This window comes from Muscardinus avellanarius, assembly GCF_963383645.1.
Source record: "Muscardinus avellanarius genome assembly, chromosome: 12".
Classification (NCBI taxonomy): domain Eukaryota; kingdom Metazoa; phylum Chordata; class Mammalia; order Rodentia; family Gliridae; genus Muscardinus; species Muscardinus avellanarius.
The window spans coordinates 3,451,963-3,470,970 of NC_137798.1; positions in this window are offsets into that span (position 1 = coordinate 3,451,963).

Sequence of the window (19,008 nt, forward strand, 5' to 3'; positions counted from 1 at the left end):
GATATGAAGCCACAAAATCCTTCCAAAGAGCTGCCTCCTCTTTTGTCTCCATTTTCTATTCCCAGCAATGACATCATATGTAATAGTTTAGAAATGTTAAAGATTTTCTTGAGGGGTATGTTGTTATGGGCCTTCTAATGTAATTTTGATTTATTTTATTAGTGTACTGGCCTACATCTTGATAAGGCTCAGGGTGGTAGAGGCACATACGCACACATCACTCATTCAGCCCTCCCCAAGTCCCACCCTATTCCTTTCCCCTCTCTTCTCACGTTCAGCATAGTAATTGATTGTGATAAGATTGTGAAAGTCCATCGTGTCCTTGGAGGTGTTTCCCTGTCCCTCCTCCCATCCCCTCAGGTAGGTTGCCATCTAAGGTTTCTCTTCCCTTGTCTGGAGTCCCTCCTATGTCCTCTTTTCTCCACAGCTGCTGCATATTAGGGAGCAGATCCAACTTTCTACTTTCTGTGACTGACTAATCTCACTTAGCATAATGTTCTCCAGCTCCATCCATTTCCATGCAAATGACATAATTTTGTTCTTTATGACCGAGGAAATTGCCATTGTGTGCATACCTCATAGTTTTGTAATTCATTCATCTGATGATGGACCTCTCGGCTGGTTCCATAGTTTGGCAATTGTAAATCCTGCAAGCTATAAACATAGATATGCTTGCAGTGCTCTGGTAGTAGTTTGGTTTCCATTCTTTGGGGTAGATACCCAGGAGTGGTATTGCTGGTGGGTCTATTCCCATTCTTCTGAAGATCCTCCATATTGTTTTCCAAAGTTGTTGCACTGTTTTGCAATCCCACCCAACAATGTATTACTTCTCCACATCCCCGCCAGAATTTGTTGTTGTTTGCGTTTTTAATGATTGCCATTTTAATTGGGGTTACGTAAAATCTCAGAGTAGTTTTGATTTGCATCTTTCTGGTTGCTAATGATCGTTGAACTTTTTTTTATACATTTATTTGGCATTCGTATTTCTTCTGTTGTGAAGTATCTCTTTTGTTCACTTGCCCATTTTTGGTTGGATTATTTGGTTGGTTTTTTTTTTATGTGAATTTCTTGACTTCTCTGTATATTGTAATACTAGTCCTGTTATCAGAGAAGTTGCTTGCAAAAATCTTCTCCCATTCTGTTGGCTCCCTGTTGAGGTCCTTGAATGTTTTCTTTGCTGTACAGAAGCTCTTCAGTTTAACGCAGTCCCACGTACTGATCCTTATTTTAATCTCTTGTGCCTTTGGTGTCTTCTTGAGAAAGTTTTTCCCTGTGCCTATGCGTGGGAGTGTTGGTTCTATGTCCTCTTCAAGTAGCTGTAAGGTCTGTGGTCTAATTTTCAGGTCTTTGATTCATCTTGAATTGACTCTTGTGCAGAGTGAGAAAGTGGGGTTTATTTCCATTTTCCTACATATGAATAGCCAGTTTCTCAAACACCGTTTGTTAAAGAGGCTATCTTTTTTTCAGTGTATGTTTTTGGCCCCTTTGTAAAAATCAATTGGCTGTAAGTATGTGAATGTGTTTCTGGGCCTTTTATTCTGCTCCATTGCTCTATAAGCCTGCTTTTGTTCCCATATCATGTTGTTTTTATTATTATAGCTCTGTAAAATAGTTTCAAGTTAGGTATTGTGAGGGCACCTGTGTAGTTCTTATTGCTGATAACTACTTTGGCTATTCTGTTTTATTTTGTTGTTGCTGTTGTTGTTGTTATTGTTGTTGTTGTTCCAACAAATGTAAGGACTGATTTTTCTATGTCTATGAAGAATGACCTTGGTAATTTAATGGGTATTGCTTTGAATTTGTAGATCATTTTTGGAAGAATGTTCATTTTGGTGAGTGTGTGTGTGTGTGTGTGTGTGTGTGCGTGTTACTGGAGATGGAACTCAGGGGCATTCTACCTCCAAGATACACCCTCAGCCCTATTTCTTATTCTTCATTTTGAAACAGGATCTCACTGCGTTGCAAAGGGCATAAGTAGCTGGGGCTGTCCATGGACAGTGATCCTCGTGTTTTAGCCTCCCAAATGCTGGGATTACTATGCCCGGCTTCATTTTGGTGATATTTATTCTACCCATCCATCTTCTAAAATCTTTTTAAATTTTTTCAATGTTTTATAATTTTTTCTTATAGAGGTCTTTTACCTCCTTGGTTATATCTACTCCTAAGTATTTGTTTTGTGAGATATCATGAGTGGAAATGTTTTCTGGATTTCTTTTCCAGTGGTTTTATGGTTGGCATACATAAAATCTTCTGAGTTTTTAAGATTGTGTTTGCATATACACACTTTCCTGAATTTATTGATCAGTTCTAAAAGCCTGAATTTGTTGGGTCTTCTAAGTATAATATCATGTTCATGTATACATTCGTACAACTTTTCAGGGAATAAATTTGACAATATGAACAGAAACCTTAAAAATGATTTAATTCTTCATCCCAGGATTCCTCGACTAGAAATTGATCCTAAAAGAACAGTCATTATAGCAAACAAATGTGTTAATTTCTTATGTAAAAGAGAATGATTAAATAAATGTACATTGACAAGATGAAATACAATTCTGTTTTTAAGTATTATCTTTTGGCATACTATTAAAAGTTTTGAGGATATAGACATAATATTATGTTCAGTGGAAAAAAATGCAGATCCAAAAATGCATATACAGTATATTCTCAATATATACACATGCCTTTAAATATACACAAATAGACATACTAGACAAAACACTGGGAGGAAATATGGCAGATTACTTAATTAGGGAAGAAGGGGGAATAATGATGAATTTATTGATAAGGGACAAAAATCTCTACCCAAATGAAATATTGACATGGTTCTTAAATCTTGCAAATATCCATTCTTTTCTACATATTGAACATATATTTTCTAAGTTCATAGCATGTTTTTTCACTATTATGGCGTCATTTGTTGAACACACATATTTTGGGTAGTTAATTTTTTCAATCTTTTTTTCTTTTCTTTCTTTTTTTTTTTTTTTTTTTTTTTTGCAGGTCTGGGGATGGAACTCAGGGTCATTCAACCTTTGAGCTACACCCCCTGCCCTATTTTTTTTTTAATTCTTTATTTTGAAACCGGGTCTCACTGAGTTGAAGAGGGCCTCAGTAAGTAGCTGAGGCTGTCCACGAACCGCGATCCTCCTGTCTCAGCCTCCCAAATGCTGGGATTACAAGTGTGTGCCACCACTCCCGGCTTTACTTTTGTCTTTTTTTCTAAGAATTGTTTTCACATATATTTGTTGTCATATGTTTTCTAAATATTTCATGGTTTTGTCTTTCATATTCAGGTATTTAATTTACTCATAATTGATTTATGTGTAAGATAATAACTTTCCATGTACATAACCAATTATTCTAGCAGTCTTTTTTGGAAAGTGCCTAATGATCTACAATATGAGGACAGATAACTAAATATGTGTAGATCTGTTTCTAGGTTCTGTATTTGCTTGATTTTGCTATCACTGGGCCCATGTGGAATTGTTTTAATTATTGTAATTTTGCTTTTTTTGTTTTATTGCTATGACAAGATTTCGTTGTTTTTCTTAAGAGTGTTTTACTTATTGTTGGCCCTCTGACCTTTCATGAATATTTGAATAAGTTTTAAAGTTTTGCAAATCTATGACGATTTTTTTTAATGGCATTGGGGTTCCTGGAAACCCTTCTACCTCTGGGCTACACTCCCAGACCCATTTTTATAGTTTTATTTGGAAACAGGGTCACTTAAGCAAGCAAGGTTGGCTTTGAACCTGCGTGATCCTCCTATCTCCGCCTCCCAAGTGTGGGGATTACAAGCGTGTGCCACCATGCCTGACCTATGACGATTTTTATTGAGAGAATTGACATCATTTTAACACTGATAATTCCAATGTGTATACGTAATGTATGTTTTTATTTATTTAAGTCTTTAATATTTACCATGAAATTTTATCATTTTTCACAATATATATATATATATATATATATATATATATATATTCCTTTAATTATATTTATTCTCATTATTTTCCATTTCTGGTGTTTTAAAAGTGAATCTTTTAAAAAATCATATTTTAAAGCATTTTATTATATTGTGAAAGGCTATGGAGAGTAAAATTTTGTGTCTAACTTTACTAAAAACAGCTACAACCAATATGCCTGATGAGCAGATGTAAAAATCCTCCTCAATAGGCTACTAGCAAACTGAATTCCACAGTATGTGTAAAGGATCACTCGTCAAGATTAAATGGGATTTATCCTTGGGCTGCAAGAATGACTCAACATAAGCCAATAAAAGTCAAAATTCTGTAATGACATGTGCATGTCTATGTTTATAACAGCACAGTTACAACAGCCAGATGATGTTAAGAGGTAAATGGATAACAAGAATGTGGTACCTATACACAGAAGAGTTTTACTCAGCCATAATGAACAATAAAGTTGTGTCAATTTTGTCAATATTAACATAATCAAAAGGAAAATAGGCATAATAAAGCTCATTAAGTGTATAAAAAGCATTTGACAAGATTCAACATCCTTACATAATGTTGAAAGGCTATGGATAGAAGTGTTAACCTTTCAACCATTAAATATAATTCAGCTATGGGCTTATAAAATCCCATTGTGTCTATGTACCACATTCTTGTTATCCATCTGTCTCTTGACAGACACCTAGGTTGGTGCCATCATTTGGCTATTGTGAGCTGTGCTGCTATAAACACAGATTTGCATTGTCATGACAGTATTTTGACTTTTATTGACCTGATTTGAGTCATCCTTGCATCCCAGGGATAAATGCCATTCAATCTCGATGAGTGATCCTTTTCACATACTGTTAATTTCAGTTTGCTAGTATTTTGTTGAGAATTTTTACATCTATGTTCATCAGGGATATTAGTTTTAGTTGTTTTTAGTAAAGGTGGACACAAAAATTTTAGCTATTCATAGACTTTCAAACGTCCATATTTCTCCAAAATTAGGTGTAAAGGAATGCTCCCAACACAATACATGCTATGTCTCAGAAGCCCATAGCTAATATCATGCTTACTTGTGAAAAGTTAAAGTTTTTCCTCCAAGATCAAGACCAAGATGAGGATAGCTACTCTTACCACCTCGATCCAGTTGTGTAATGGCAGTCCTAACCCGAGCAAATAGGCAAGAAAAAATAATATTAAAATGCATCCAAACAGAAAAGGGAGAAGTAAAATTATGTCTGTTTGAAGATCACTGATCTTGTATGTAGAAACCAAATTTAAAAATAGTAGATTATTCAAAACTCTCTGATTATATTACTTCACATAGATTATAACAGGGCAGGAATACTTATAGGTTTTTACTACAACCAAAATGACATCAATCACTGAAGTATTTATGCATAAACAGCAAATCACATTTTTGTAGTTTTATAATTTATGTATATTGAAAACAGGCAGTAGTTAATATTATCAATCATCTCCCCTGTAATCACAGTATTTGAGAGGCTGAGCGAGGAAAATCATAGATTTGAGGCCAGCCTCAGTAATCTAGTAAAACCGGATTCTCAAATTTAAAAATAAAATAGAATAGGGCTGGGGGTGTGGCTCAGTGGTAGAATAGCCCTAGGTTTGATTCCTAGTAAACACACACACACACACACACACACACACACACACACACACACTACAAACCCTGTCTGCATGGCTGATATTGCCAAGCATTAATTGATCTTGAAGTAGCTAAATTTTTCTCTTATAATTTCAAAATAAGTTTGGCAAAAAAAAAATAGAAAGATGTAATGAAAAACAGAGAAAGATGTTTTCAAAAACTGCATAAAAACACATTTGGAAGTTAGTCTGGGATATTTAAGATATTAGCTGCAGAAGAATGTAGCCCTTCTATTATAGAAAACACTTGGAAAATATTTTTGAAATTTCAGTGACACCTTGTTCTTCACGAGGACATTAATCATGGTATTGATGGAGCAGAAAACACAAGGGAATTTTCAATGAAATGTTTTCTTTCTTTTTCACTGATGCAATATTTGAAATGGGAGCACAGGGCATATTTTTAAGCAAAGTAGTTGTCAGCAAACATGGATCCTTTCAGTAAATCACCTTTGGTCTTATGAACAAATAATTGTAGACATGACATTAAAAAACATGAACTCAGTATCTGTTTCCAATTGAACTGTGGTTCTTCATGATGCTTACCCTAATGTAGCATCTTTTACATGCTTTTTATTCTCCCTTCAAGGGATGATAATGAGAAGAAAATATTGTTTAGGAACTTTTAAAGCATTTCTATACTTTATGAATTGTCATGCTTTGCGTACTAATTACATCCTTATCACTTTAGCAACAAAGTCTGCAGTCATTTAACCAATGCCAAAACTTGTTGAGAATATGGAAGAAACCAAGCCAGGAGTGAGAGAAAAGCCTTTGTTCGGTGGAGGGAGCTCAGTGTGTTCTTCCTCTTTTTCAAGAACCACACTTATTTCCAGAAAAGAGGTAAGAGCCATTGTCGGAGTCACAGGGAGTCGAGGTCAAAGCTGGGACCAAAGGCCCAGCCTCTTCCTCCTCTGTTCAGGGTTTACTTCTTGCTCACATGACCTGGCTTGTTTTTCTTTAAGCTCTTTGGCTCTTCAGTCTAGACAAAGAGAAAAATTATCCTGCTTATCACAGCTGAAAAAGACAAACCACTGCTATGTGATAGAATTGGAAGCCAGGCGTGGTGGCACAGGCTTGTAATCCCAGCATTTGGGAGGCTGAGACAGGAGGATGGCTGTTCATAGACAGCCTCAACTACTTAGTGAGACCCTCTGCAACTTAGTGAGACCCTGTTTCAAAATAAAGAATAAAAATAAGGCTGGGGGTGTAGCTCGGGGGTAGAGTGAGCCTGGGTTCCATGGGTTCCATCCTTAGTACTGCCAAAAAAATAAATAAATAAATAAAGACCTTTGGACTGCAAGTGCATAGGGACTTTAAGTACGAGGTTCCCCTTGGCCTGTGGGGCCTGTAAAACAGTTAACCTCTATGGAATTGAGTTCCAGAATTATACTGTCTGATTCAGAGGGTGGCCCTTGGGGATAAAAGTCATGCAGGAAGACTGGACTCGGTCTTGGATACAGAAGAAACACAACAGAGAACTTCAGTAAATATTGTTTGGAAATAGAGCAAATTTCCTACTAGTCATGCTACTGAACTCTAATATATCAAAATCTGTGAGAGTGCTTCAGAATCACTCATCAGAGCAGCAAAACGAGATCTCTTCCCATGAGTGTGTATGACCTTTACTCTGATGCTCACCAACGTGTGGCAAAAAATGTCAATATATAGAAACTGAGATGAGTGATATCCAAATCGGTGTTTCACCCATGGCAGTAAGTTAAAACCAAGGTGGAGAAAACATGTTTTCTCTAATATGCCCAAACTAGGGACTATTAGGGACACCAGAGGGACTCCAGATAATGGAGGGGAAACCTCAGCAAAGCTAGAATGGAAGGATAGGAGAGGAAGAAGGCTGAGGTTGATTCATGGAGGAGCTACATTCAAATATGTGTAACAGTATGAATGTAGCAGGTCAACCTGGACACGCATTGTTGGGAGGGGAAGAGGAAGTGGGGGAGAGGGCACCAAGCTCAGTCTGAATGTGTGCCCTTTTCAATATGATCCACATAAAAAATTTAAAAAATTTAAAAAAATAAAACCAATTTTCCCTTGATCTTTTGGGTAAGTGTTTTACTTTGTGCTAGTAATATATGTCCTACAGGAAACAGCAGAAAAACAGGGGTCCGCTCTTCAAGATTTATATCCTACTTCTGACACAGAACTGTTTCTTCCTTTCTTTTGCACTCTCCTATTTTCTTTCCTCCCCTTTTATCATCGTCCTTAATCTACTTCATTTCTTTACTCATTTCACAAATATTTATTGGACCTTAGATAACTTCCAGGTGTTCTGTATTCATCAGTGATCAAAACAGGAGCCCTCACCTTCATGGACCACGCAGTGTTTGATGTCCTGTGTGTTTACTTTGCAGGGTTGCTCTAGCTCAAGGTACCCGGGGACACCTGTTCTGTCGTCTCAGTCCACAGGTGCTGTCCTCTTCAATGGAGCCTCAATGTTCTCTGCATGAATGCCTCAGAGAGTATGCAGACTAGAGCAGAGAAAGTACCAACCACTTACAATGATTCCTTCTGGCTAATCAGGGAAGCAGATGGTTGATGGGTTGCTGGACGAGGCGGAGAGGCAGCAGGAGGCCCTGGCACCCAGGCTGACTCCTCCGCGGGCCGTCATCTTCTATCTGCCCTGACCTGACAGTCTGATCTTCAACTTTCATTTGAAATGTATTCTTACTTTTTAAACCTTAGAAACCATGCACTGGAATATTGGCTAGGAAATTAATGAATGCTGGCCTCTGTTAGATAAGCCAAACCACCGAACGCTTTTGACGTACTCCTCTGACATGATTCTGAGATCAGGTAACTTCAGGGTGCTTTCTTGGCCATCGAGTCACATAGAAATTAAAGGAGTCCGAAGATTCATATTGTACAAGGCCATTGGTTACGAGCTACCACAGAAAGTGTTCTAGAATCTTCTCTAGTCTCAAAATGTGTGTGGATGTGTGTGCGTTTATGTGTGTGCATATAATGTTTTCCATCTTAAAAATGAATTTCTGAACTTGGAAGTCTGAGACAAGAAGATCTCAACTTTAAGGCCAACCTCAGCAACTTAACAAGAACTTCAGCAAACTTAGTGTGACACTTTTCTATTTTTTATTTTTGGTGGTACTGGGGTTCCTGGAAACCCTTCTACCTTTGGGCTACATTCCAGACTATTTTACATCTTTATTTGGAAACAGGGTCTCTTAAGCCAGCGAGGCTGACTTCGAACCTGGGCGATCCTCCTGTCTCGGCCTCCCAAGCGCGGGGATCACAAGCGTGTGCCACCATGCCCGGCCAGTGTGACACTTTTTTAAAAATAAAAAGTAAAACAGGGATGGAGGTGTGCCTCCAGTTTCAATCCCCAGTACCAAAATGAAAAGAAAAAGAAACGAACTTTCTGGCTATGTATGTCTCACGTTACATACCCTTTGGAATTAGATAAAGCATATAAATAGATAATACAAAATTATTTTTATTTTTCTAAATATTAAGAATTTATCTAGGAATTTATATAAATTATTTTTTGTACACTAGGGATGAAACCCAGGGGCATTCTACCTCCGAGCTACACCCCCAGCCTTATTTTTTTATTCTTTATTTTGAAACAGGGTCTCACTGAGTTGCAAAGGGTCTCACTAAGTAGCTGGGGCTGGCCGCGAACCGAGATCCCCCTGTCTCAGCCTCCCGAGCACTGGGATGACAAGCGTGTGTGGCTGCCCCCAGCTGCCACCTAGTTTTAATATATGGATATTATGAGGGACTGTACCCGCCCCCCTTTCCATAGAAGCATTACTCGCCCTATCTTCCCTCATTATGGCACCACTGGCCTTGGTGCCACTATTTGGAAAGGAAAAAACAAACAAACAGAGAAGCAGAAGACTGCCTTTTGCCTGTCCATCCTCCTGGCTACAGAAAATGAGATGCAGCTTTGATCCCCTTGAGAGAGGAACCCCTGGGAGTTGGCACCTAGGAGAGCAGGAAGAGGGAAAGGAGTTCATTTGAATTGTGATTGATCTTTGCAGGCAGAGCAATTGATCCCAAAATAGGTAAAAGAAGTGTTTCTGTACACTGATGATCAAATCCCCTCTCAACTGCTTCCTGAGCTCTAGGCACTTGGGCTAAGAGCCCTGAACAGTGTTACAGAGGCTTCCTGCTCCTAGGAACAAGGAGATTGCATCTGCCAGCAGAGAGCACCACATACATTAGAATGACCAGCAGAGAGGGCGCTGGAGCCTGGGCTCAGGACGCACTCGGGGAAGTGCTTGCACCCTCTTGCACCCTGCCTCAGTCTTAGGAAGAGAAGTGCAGTGAAGGTCTCTGGGCTCAAGTAAAAGGACCCTGCAGACTTCAGAGAGATTTTAAAGCAGGAACAATTTACTTCCCCAACCTGGTTTGAGCAGGAATCTCTGTAGCTACACACTGGCTTCAGATACGGAAGTGTCAGAGAGACTGTGCTGTATAACGTCCCGTGTCTGTACCTTGGAGGCCACAGAGTAACCTCAGCCCCAGTTCCCAGCCCCTCCATCCTCTGAGGAGCTTCTCAGGATGAGTCTTCATCCCAAACTCAACGTTGTTAGCCTTTCCTGCTCAGCACTGAAAGCCTCATCATCATCATCAGTGCCACAGGAAGCCCCCACCTTCAGGGCGCTGCTCACTGGCTCTCTGTGCACAGAGCTTTCTTCGCGTGGAAAGCAGACACTTTCTGGTTTCCCTGCTGCCGCAGCTGCTCTGAGCCAATGAGCCCCCCTTCCACTCCTGGGGAATCGAAACCACACAGTTTCACTCTGTCCTGTTGTGTAGTCAGCTGGCGGCGAGCATTCCCTTGTCTCCACAAAAACCTCAACACGGATCCCTTGCACGGATGTTGTACAATAGGAGCTTTCATTGCTGCTTTGGCACCTGCAGCCCTGGCTTCACAGCGCCTTGGAGCAGAGACAGGGCTTACCAAAGAGTGCGGTGTCGGGGACCCCACCCCAGGCAGCAGCTGAGCAGGGGCAGGCCGCCGGGATGTGCATGCTTGCGGGGAAGCCAGGGGGATGAGTCAGTGGGAGAGCCATTGCTGCTGCTGCCCTGGGCACACTGAAGTCAACTGCGTGAGCTTTGTGTCAGGCGCAGAGAGCCAGCGATACCCAATGTTTGACTTTAATATATTCAGAATTTCAAGGTGGAGGGGAATAGAGCACAAAACAAACAAGCCACAGAATCCATCCTTAAGACGAAGGCTGGCCCGGGAGCCAGGCTCTGAGATCTCTGTTCTGTCTTTATCATTTACTAGCTGTAGGAGCTGTTAATGCTAATTATGTAACCACTCTGTGCTCAAATTCCCATTTGTCAAATGAGGGCTAACACAGTAGGCATCACTTGTCAGGATTAAAGGACTGTGTATATCTGAATTAATTAAGGGGTCTCTGGCTCATATTAAGGTATCTGTGATCAAATGTGGTCATCGCCATCATCATCATCAATTTATCCTCAATAAAATGTCATGGAAGAAGATTCAGAAAATGGGTAGGCATCAAGGGAGGCTGAGAGGCAGGATTTGTAGGAAAGTTTATGTTGCAAAAACAGCTCAACAACAGTGCTCATCTTGGTACTATAGCCTGTAGTAATGAATGCTAGACACCACTGCCGTTTCAGCTGGCCACTGATGTTTATGTATGTGTGAATATATATATATATATATATATATATATATATATATATATATATATATAGTGTGTGTGTGAATATATATATAATCAGCACTGGGGATAGAAACCAGGGGCATTTTACCTCTAAGCTATACCCCAACCCTATTTTTATTCTTTATTTTGAAACAGGATCTCACTAAGTAGCTAAGGCTGGAAAAGATCCTGTCTCATCTTCCCAAATGCTGGGTGTGCCACCACACCCAGCTGAAAATTAACTATATTTATAGAGAAATCAACTATAAGTTTACTTTTTCTCCACTTGCCCCAAATTTGAAGTTGTATATGAAATCAAATCATTGTTAAAGTTCAATTTACCTATCTGAGAACAGCATGTAGGGTCTGGCAGATATTGACTCTGGTCCATTCGATTTTCAAAAATGGAAAGTTGTGCTCTGTGTTCTGAAAGTCATACAACAATAAATTCCTCCATTGTGGGAAGGGCAACACCACCCCAAACAATTTTAAAGCTGGCATAATAATAAAGGTTATAATAAAGGTTTGAAGCCAGGACCATAACAGTCACTCTCTTTTCCTAGAGAAGCCAAGAGCTCCTTCCTAAGCCTGGCCCCCTTGCAGGGGCTCACAGCTCAGCAAATGGACCCTTCATGCATTCAGCAGCATAAGCTAGAATCCCAGATATCGTCACTATGCCTTTCCCTTCCTCCATATACCCAATCCGCCATGTTATATATTGTGTTTGGATTTCGCTTGTCTACACCCCTAAAATCCACCACTTTCCAAGCGACCCACGTTATGCTGATGGGCTATCACATCTCTCATCTCCCTGCATTGACTGTGTCCTCTCTTTTAGCAACCAGCATCCTTCCAGTTGTGGTGGTTTCATAAAGCTTTTGGGTTAAAGAAAAAGTTCAAGCCCTTTCTGTGCTTGACTGATCTCTTCTTTGTGTTCTGCTTTTTCCAAGTTCAAGTGTACTCTGCTCCCACCCATTCACTGTGCTCCAGCCCCGTTATCCGGATGCTGCTGCTCTCCACAGTCATTCCCCGCACCAGATGCTCTCTTCCTTTCTTTTCCTGTCTGTTCCTATCAGCATTCAGTACTCAGATTAAATGTTACTCCTCATGAGAGCTGGCCCTAGCCTTCCTGGCAAATTTTCTTTCTACAGATTCTCAGAGCACCCAGAATCTTTCCTTTACAGGGATTCCTCATGATTGTGCTACTTTTCATTTTTGTGATACTTACATGATATATGAATATGGAGACTATATCTGATCACTGTTTGGGATCTCCTACGGTGAGGGATGGATCAGTGGAAAAGAGGATTTCCCATCGGAGGCGAGTTTGCCCTTGATCTTAAAGAATGAATGTGAAGAGGGAGAGTTAAAGCACTTCAGGTACAGCAAGAGGGAACTGAGAGAAGGGTGTGTCAGGAGGGGGTGTGTCACAGTATACAGAACAAGGGAAGGGAGATGAATGAGGGAGAGAAGAGCGTCACATAAGGCGGTGAGAGGTGAGGTACGATGTAGAGACCTCAGGGGCGTGCTGAGGAGTTGACAAGACCTAAGTCTTCTCTCTGACTTAGAGGACACGTATGTTCCAGCAGAGAAAAGTCGTAATCAGACATGCAGAGTGAGGGTGAAAATGAGCAATACCTTCAGTCTTAGAAATTTTCATATTGAATTAGCAACTATTTCTGCTACAACAGCAGTTTTATTATTTATTATAGAACTGAAGGAAGATTTCAAAACGCCTAAAATAATGTTTCAATGTCTTTCAAGTAAGTGCAATCTTGACTATCATACTATGTAATTCCATTTCTCAAATAATTGTCCTCCAAATCACTGCCATTCATCATCCAGTGAGTACGTTGTATGGCCAGCTAGAAAAAATACTGGTTACATGTAACATGGTCAGTTAATAGAGTGCCTCTAGCTTCAGCTCAATGAAAGTTCTTTTTTCTATTATGTTGATGATAGTAGCTATAGTAGCATTGATTTCTACTCAGTTTTTTAAATAGTGCTTCTCAAATATTTTGGTCTCAGAGCCCTTTAAATACTCTAAAAGATTAATAAAGAATTCAAAGAACTTTTGTTTATATGTGTTATGTCTGAAGATGTTTACCATATCAGAAATTAAAAGTCAAATTTTTAGAAATCTACTTAATAATTTATTTTAAAATAACACTAATAAAGCCATTGTATGTCAACAAAATTAACACATTTTTTTAACATTTTCTAAAATAAAAAAGTTTGATTAGAAGACAGCTGGGTTTTCAGACCAGTGTCTACATTTAATCTATTGTGATAATGTTGTTTGGGTTGAAATGTGAACAAATTTTTGCCTCGTGCAGATATGTAGTTAGAAAAGTGAGGAGTGTTTTTGTGCCTTTTCAGATAATCATGACACTAACACAGCTTGACATTGTTCACTGGATAAACTCTCACATTCTGTTACAGTACACTCATTGGAATCTTTTGCCTTTTAATGGAGCCTTTACCCCTACACGAGGGTTATGCATCAGCATGGCCTATTGCAAAGGTTGCCTATTGCTAGAAAGAAGTAACTTACCACACGTCTATAGTTATTGTTACTGAGTTAACTGTTTAGAGTCTCTCTCTGTCTCTGTCTCTCTCTGTCTCCGTCTCTCTGCATTCATGTCTAGTCAATGGCAATTTTGGAAAGCAAGACAAAGGGTCATTTTGTGTCATTTCAATGAACAGGTTTTCAGAAGACCAGGGTTGAGACAGGTGCAACCCTCATTAATTGAAGTAACACTTTAAACAACACATTCTTGTCAAAATGATTTCTTCTGTAGGGAGTTACTTCATAATACATATTTATTCCATTGGACCAGGGAAGTCCTTATGCTTTCATCTATTGCTTTATCAAAATGGCGTTCTCTGAGTTATGCCATGTGTGAGCATAAAAAAGTTTCTTGAGTTCACTCACAGTTACAAAGAAAGGAAGGAAAATGTATTTTTCTGTGTCAATTGCATAAAGGCACGAAGCCATGTTTTGGTCCCATATGCTTAGTGGTATAAGCAACGGCAAAGCAGAGGTACGCAGTCCTGCTGTAGAGAGGCGTGCTTGCTACTCATTCTTTAGTTTTTCAAAATCATTGTATTTGTCCTTATGTTTGAGATTATAGATGTGCAGACAGGGAGGTTTAATGTTAGGCTCTTGAGAACTTTCCTTCACCCGTTCGTTACTCCGTATCGTTGCAACCCGCTGAGCTACTTCCTGTAGTGGACGTGTCCCAGAAAGTCAAATTGTTCAGTCGAGCCAGCACCATCTGCGTCAGTGTGATCTCCTAAGACACATTTAATAATAAAGCCCCAATCCTACCCAGAAGGCCCACTCAACAGCCTGGCTTCGACCCCACACTCGGCCCTCATCTCTGTAACTGCAAAGTCCTGCATTTCCTCATCAGTGTCACAGGTTTCAGATACACGGGGGCACCTGCAGGATCCAGGATGCCCTCTGAGCACATGTGCCTGGTATAGCGCCAAGTCCCCATAGACAAAGGACATAGATTCGATGGGCGTGAACAGAGTCCCAAAACACAGGCTCCATCGCCTCTGACTTTCCCCTTCAGACTTGTATCTCTTCATTTTCCAAATCCAGAGCTCTTTTTTCAGCTCCTCCCTCCTCACTCACATGTTTCAATAGCCCTTAAAAGCCTTTTCTCATGATACAGGATATAATCACAGTTCTCTCACTGGTGAATTTACAGATCAAAGCTTCTGTGTATAGCTAGATATCTAAACTACATTTTCCTTAATTATCTCAATATGGTGTCAAGACAAGGCATGGATGGGGTGGGGTGCATTGAGGGAGGACGGTCGGGAGCTCGGTGGGGCGGGCCTGCCTTGCAGCTGTCTGGCGAGCCTCGCTGAGGTTGGGTGGCTTTGCCTTCAGAGGCCAGGCTCTGGCTTCAGGCAGGTCTGGCAGACTCTCCCCTTTGGCTTCTCCTCAGCTAATCCCCCCAGACAAGCGTGTTGGATGAGCCTTGCGTGGGTCCAAGGAAACATTAAGTAAAGTTCAGTTGAGGCAGCTTGTCCTAATGATGGTAATTATAATTTGATTTCCTTTTTAAAACAAGAAAGTATTAAATGATACAGCTGGAAGGGATCCTGGAGAATTTTTTCTGAGATGGAAAGTGAGCTCCTGAGAGGCAAAGTGGATACTTAAACTATAAGGTGTCACTAACAGGAGAGGCATAGAGTAATAAAAAAAAAAAAAAAAGCCTGGGAAGAGACAGTCAGGTGATGAGTATGTCTCTTGCTACTGCTCAACAGGTCTACTTCCCGATCTCTTCCAGGACTTGGCTATCTACACAGGTAAGGGTACATTTTCAGAACCGTGATGACAGACCTGTCTCAGTAGTGTTCCTGGTTCGACATGTGCAGCCCAAATGTTTTTCTCTAACTTTCTTAGCACTCAGTTTGAAGAGGAGGGTCATGAGGCATCAGCTTTAGGCTGATCAACTGCTCTTGTGTCTCAGGCATAATATATAATAAATTCACACTCTACCCATGGAAGCTTAAGGCTTTGTCCAGAGACATGGGTATTCACTTCTGAGAGAAACTGCTGGAGATGTGACTGGCTCCTATGGTTATGTAACCTTCCAGACAAAATCCAAGGGAATCATATGCCTTTTGGCAAAGGAGGAGAGAAGCCTTGGGAACCAGCAGCTGAGAATAGTTGTATGAATAATTCACACCGAAAGAGCTCCACATACTACTTACATCTAAATGGACCGTGAGATTGTCATCACTTAGGCCAGAAAGAAATAGATATTTCAGATCTGAGTTTGATAATATGAGTCTTCCACTGAGCCAAAAAGGTCAAGACAATAAGTGAAATTTGTCTGAAGCAGATTTGTTGATAAAATCAGGCAGGCCTCAAAGAAAAATAGATAGTAGTCAAAATCCTTTGCTCGTGTAAGATACAGAATTTATTGCATACTATTTCTTACTGACTGCAGCTTTTGAGATATGCTCTTCAGTCTTAGGAGAGCTGATTATCTCATTTTAAATGATTCATTATAGAGATCTTAAGTGTGTAAACCTCAGTCTTGACAAATGGAAAATGGCTGGTTTATTTTTTCTTAAAAAATTTTCTTAAAAAATTTCTATTAAGCAAAACAATTTTAGAGTGCATTTTCTAACAAATTTTGATGACTAACCACAACTTTCTGTTTATAATATGTAACCATGCAGAAAAAAATGGCATAAAAGCAGGATAATTTTCTTGATTCACAAATTCTTTGTTATTTCCCATGGAATGAACTTCACATCTGGAAAAGTTCATGCAATTAAATGGTATGTCCAAGGAAAGACTATCTTAAGGAATTCCAAATATATGCTTTTTTATTTGCATTGTTGCTTGTATATTAATGGAGAGCTTTAGAACACAATGATACAGTTTTTAAAAAGACATTCTGTAGCTTCGTAGGATTTGAAAAAATACTTAAATTCTGCTGGGGTTGTCCTCTGCCTCAAGGTAAGGCTGTACAAAAACAGAAGTAGAAAGTTCACTGTCGGGGATATTTAGGAAAGAATCTCTATGCTGCCAGCGATCTTGGGTCCTGATGATTTTTTTTTTATGCCATAAAGATTTCTTTTGTTCAGAATCTATATCCTTCCTGTTGAGCTCACTTTTCTCTCTCTAAGCACTGACTGGCTCTAGACAATGTCCCAGTCCCAGCAGGTGCCCACCACGCTTCACAACGGTCAGCACAGAGGAGCTTCCCTCGCTGCCTTGTGAGGAGATCCGAACTGAAGCAGAGAAGGGTCGACATCAAGAAGTGAGAACGTTGCGGGGCCTCAGCACGGCAAGCGTTTCGTGACGACCCACAGCGCGGCACTAGCCAACGCAGGGCACAAATTGGTTACAGGGCACTAGAGAAACAATTCCATTTACACCCACTTCAGCCTTCGGGGAAGACCAGTGTTAAGATCTGCCAGAGTAAGAGTCATGCCTCTGCCACAGCAGGAATCAGAATGATGTGTGGCAGGAGTTTATTTTACCTTTCTTGTTTCTCCTGACCTCCCTATCTAAGCAGATACCTACCTTCACTACTGTTATTAACCATCAGAGAAATGTGGAATACTAATATCCTATTTGTATTTATCATAGCTTGTAACTAATTTCTAAAAATTGATTTGCTGTCCCATCTTCATGTTGAAATATTTTTCCAAAAAGACAAGAACCTCGCCTGCTTAGCAGGTGGTATCTGCAGATCGGTAGTAAGTTATCTCAGGTGGAACCTACAGATAGCCTGTCTGTCTGATTGTTTGTTTATCTATTTATCTATTTATCTATATGTCCATCATATATCTATATAAATTACATCTAGCTATCTACTTATCTATCTCTCTAGAATTAAAGAATAAATGTATATAAAAAAAATACCATCCTCAGGATACAGCTTTTCTGGACTCAATTGCTTTGGAAAATATTCTCCCCTGCCTACTCACCCCTTTGTAGCAGTAACCCCCACATAATCTCTGCCTGAATTCTCTTTCATTGATGGAGAACTCTGCTGTCCAAAGAGTTCTCCTTCCAGTCAGTACCCTCTGTGGTACAGGATTAGCCAACACCTACAGTTCACTTGTTTGCTATTTCTTGGGCTTTGACTTTGAGTACATCCATGGACTCGCATTTCTGTTTGCAAAGCCAGACCACAAACATTAAGTTAATTGAGACATTATGGCTAAAGAATTTTCCTTTAGGGATGAGTTTATAAGTTTTGCATGTCTCAGGGGATGATTGGCCCATTCAGCCCAATTCTTTCCTCTCCCACTGTAGAGTAAGGAAGGAAAAAGGGTCTGCTATGGAAGAGAGAAACAAAGGATTGTGTCGACATTTGATTACCTGAAAGTGGACATGAACTAAAGAACATTTCATGGACTTCTTTTTAAATGGATGACATGGGAAAGCACAGCTGAGGTTGAAACCAGTCCATTCTTCAGATAAGCAAGTTAGAATGTTGTCTTGGTAAATACAGCCTGCTCTTGCTCGTAACTAGAGAGGCACATGTGAAAGAAAACAAAATAAAATTTGCCTCTAAGACCTACTATTTCTCAGGAAGAATAAGTGTCATTTTCAGGAATTGACTTAAATGGTGCTTATAAATTTTGATATCCTTATTTACAAATTGCATTTGGTATAATGTGAAGAGCAGGGGATTAGCATTCAGAGGGATCTTGAAATTTTTTTTTATAAAAGATCAAATAAAAAAGTCAAGTAATGTGAATTATGCTTAAATACCACTTATGTATGACCTTAAAATAGTGATTTACCTCTTAGAGCCTCCAAATCACATATTGTAAGATTCTCTTCTCTGCCCAATTCATTGTGCAGAGAGTATAATCCAAATTTATATAACAGATATTATTATGGTAAAGTATAATTGAACATGAATTTTAATAATAACAATATTTTAAAAATATTACTGTGGAATGCACCAGTTCTTATACAAAACATATCTAAATACACAAATGAGACATGACTTTTTTATTTTTCCCAGTCTGGGGTGTTCTGCAATCTAAAAAGACCAATACATCTCATTGTAAAACTGCAAATGGGACATAAGCATTAAAAATGTGAAGTCCTTTACCTATTTCCCATTTCAAACACACTGTCAGGAATATATCTGTCCTACAGTTTGACGTGCAATCTTACTAATCTCACATGGCATCTACACTATATAAATTGAATACACTAATAG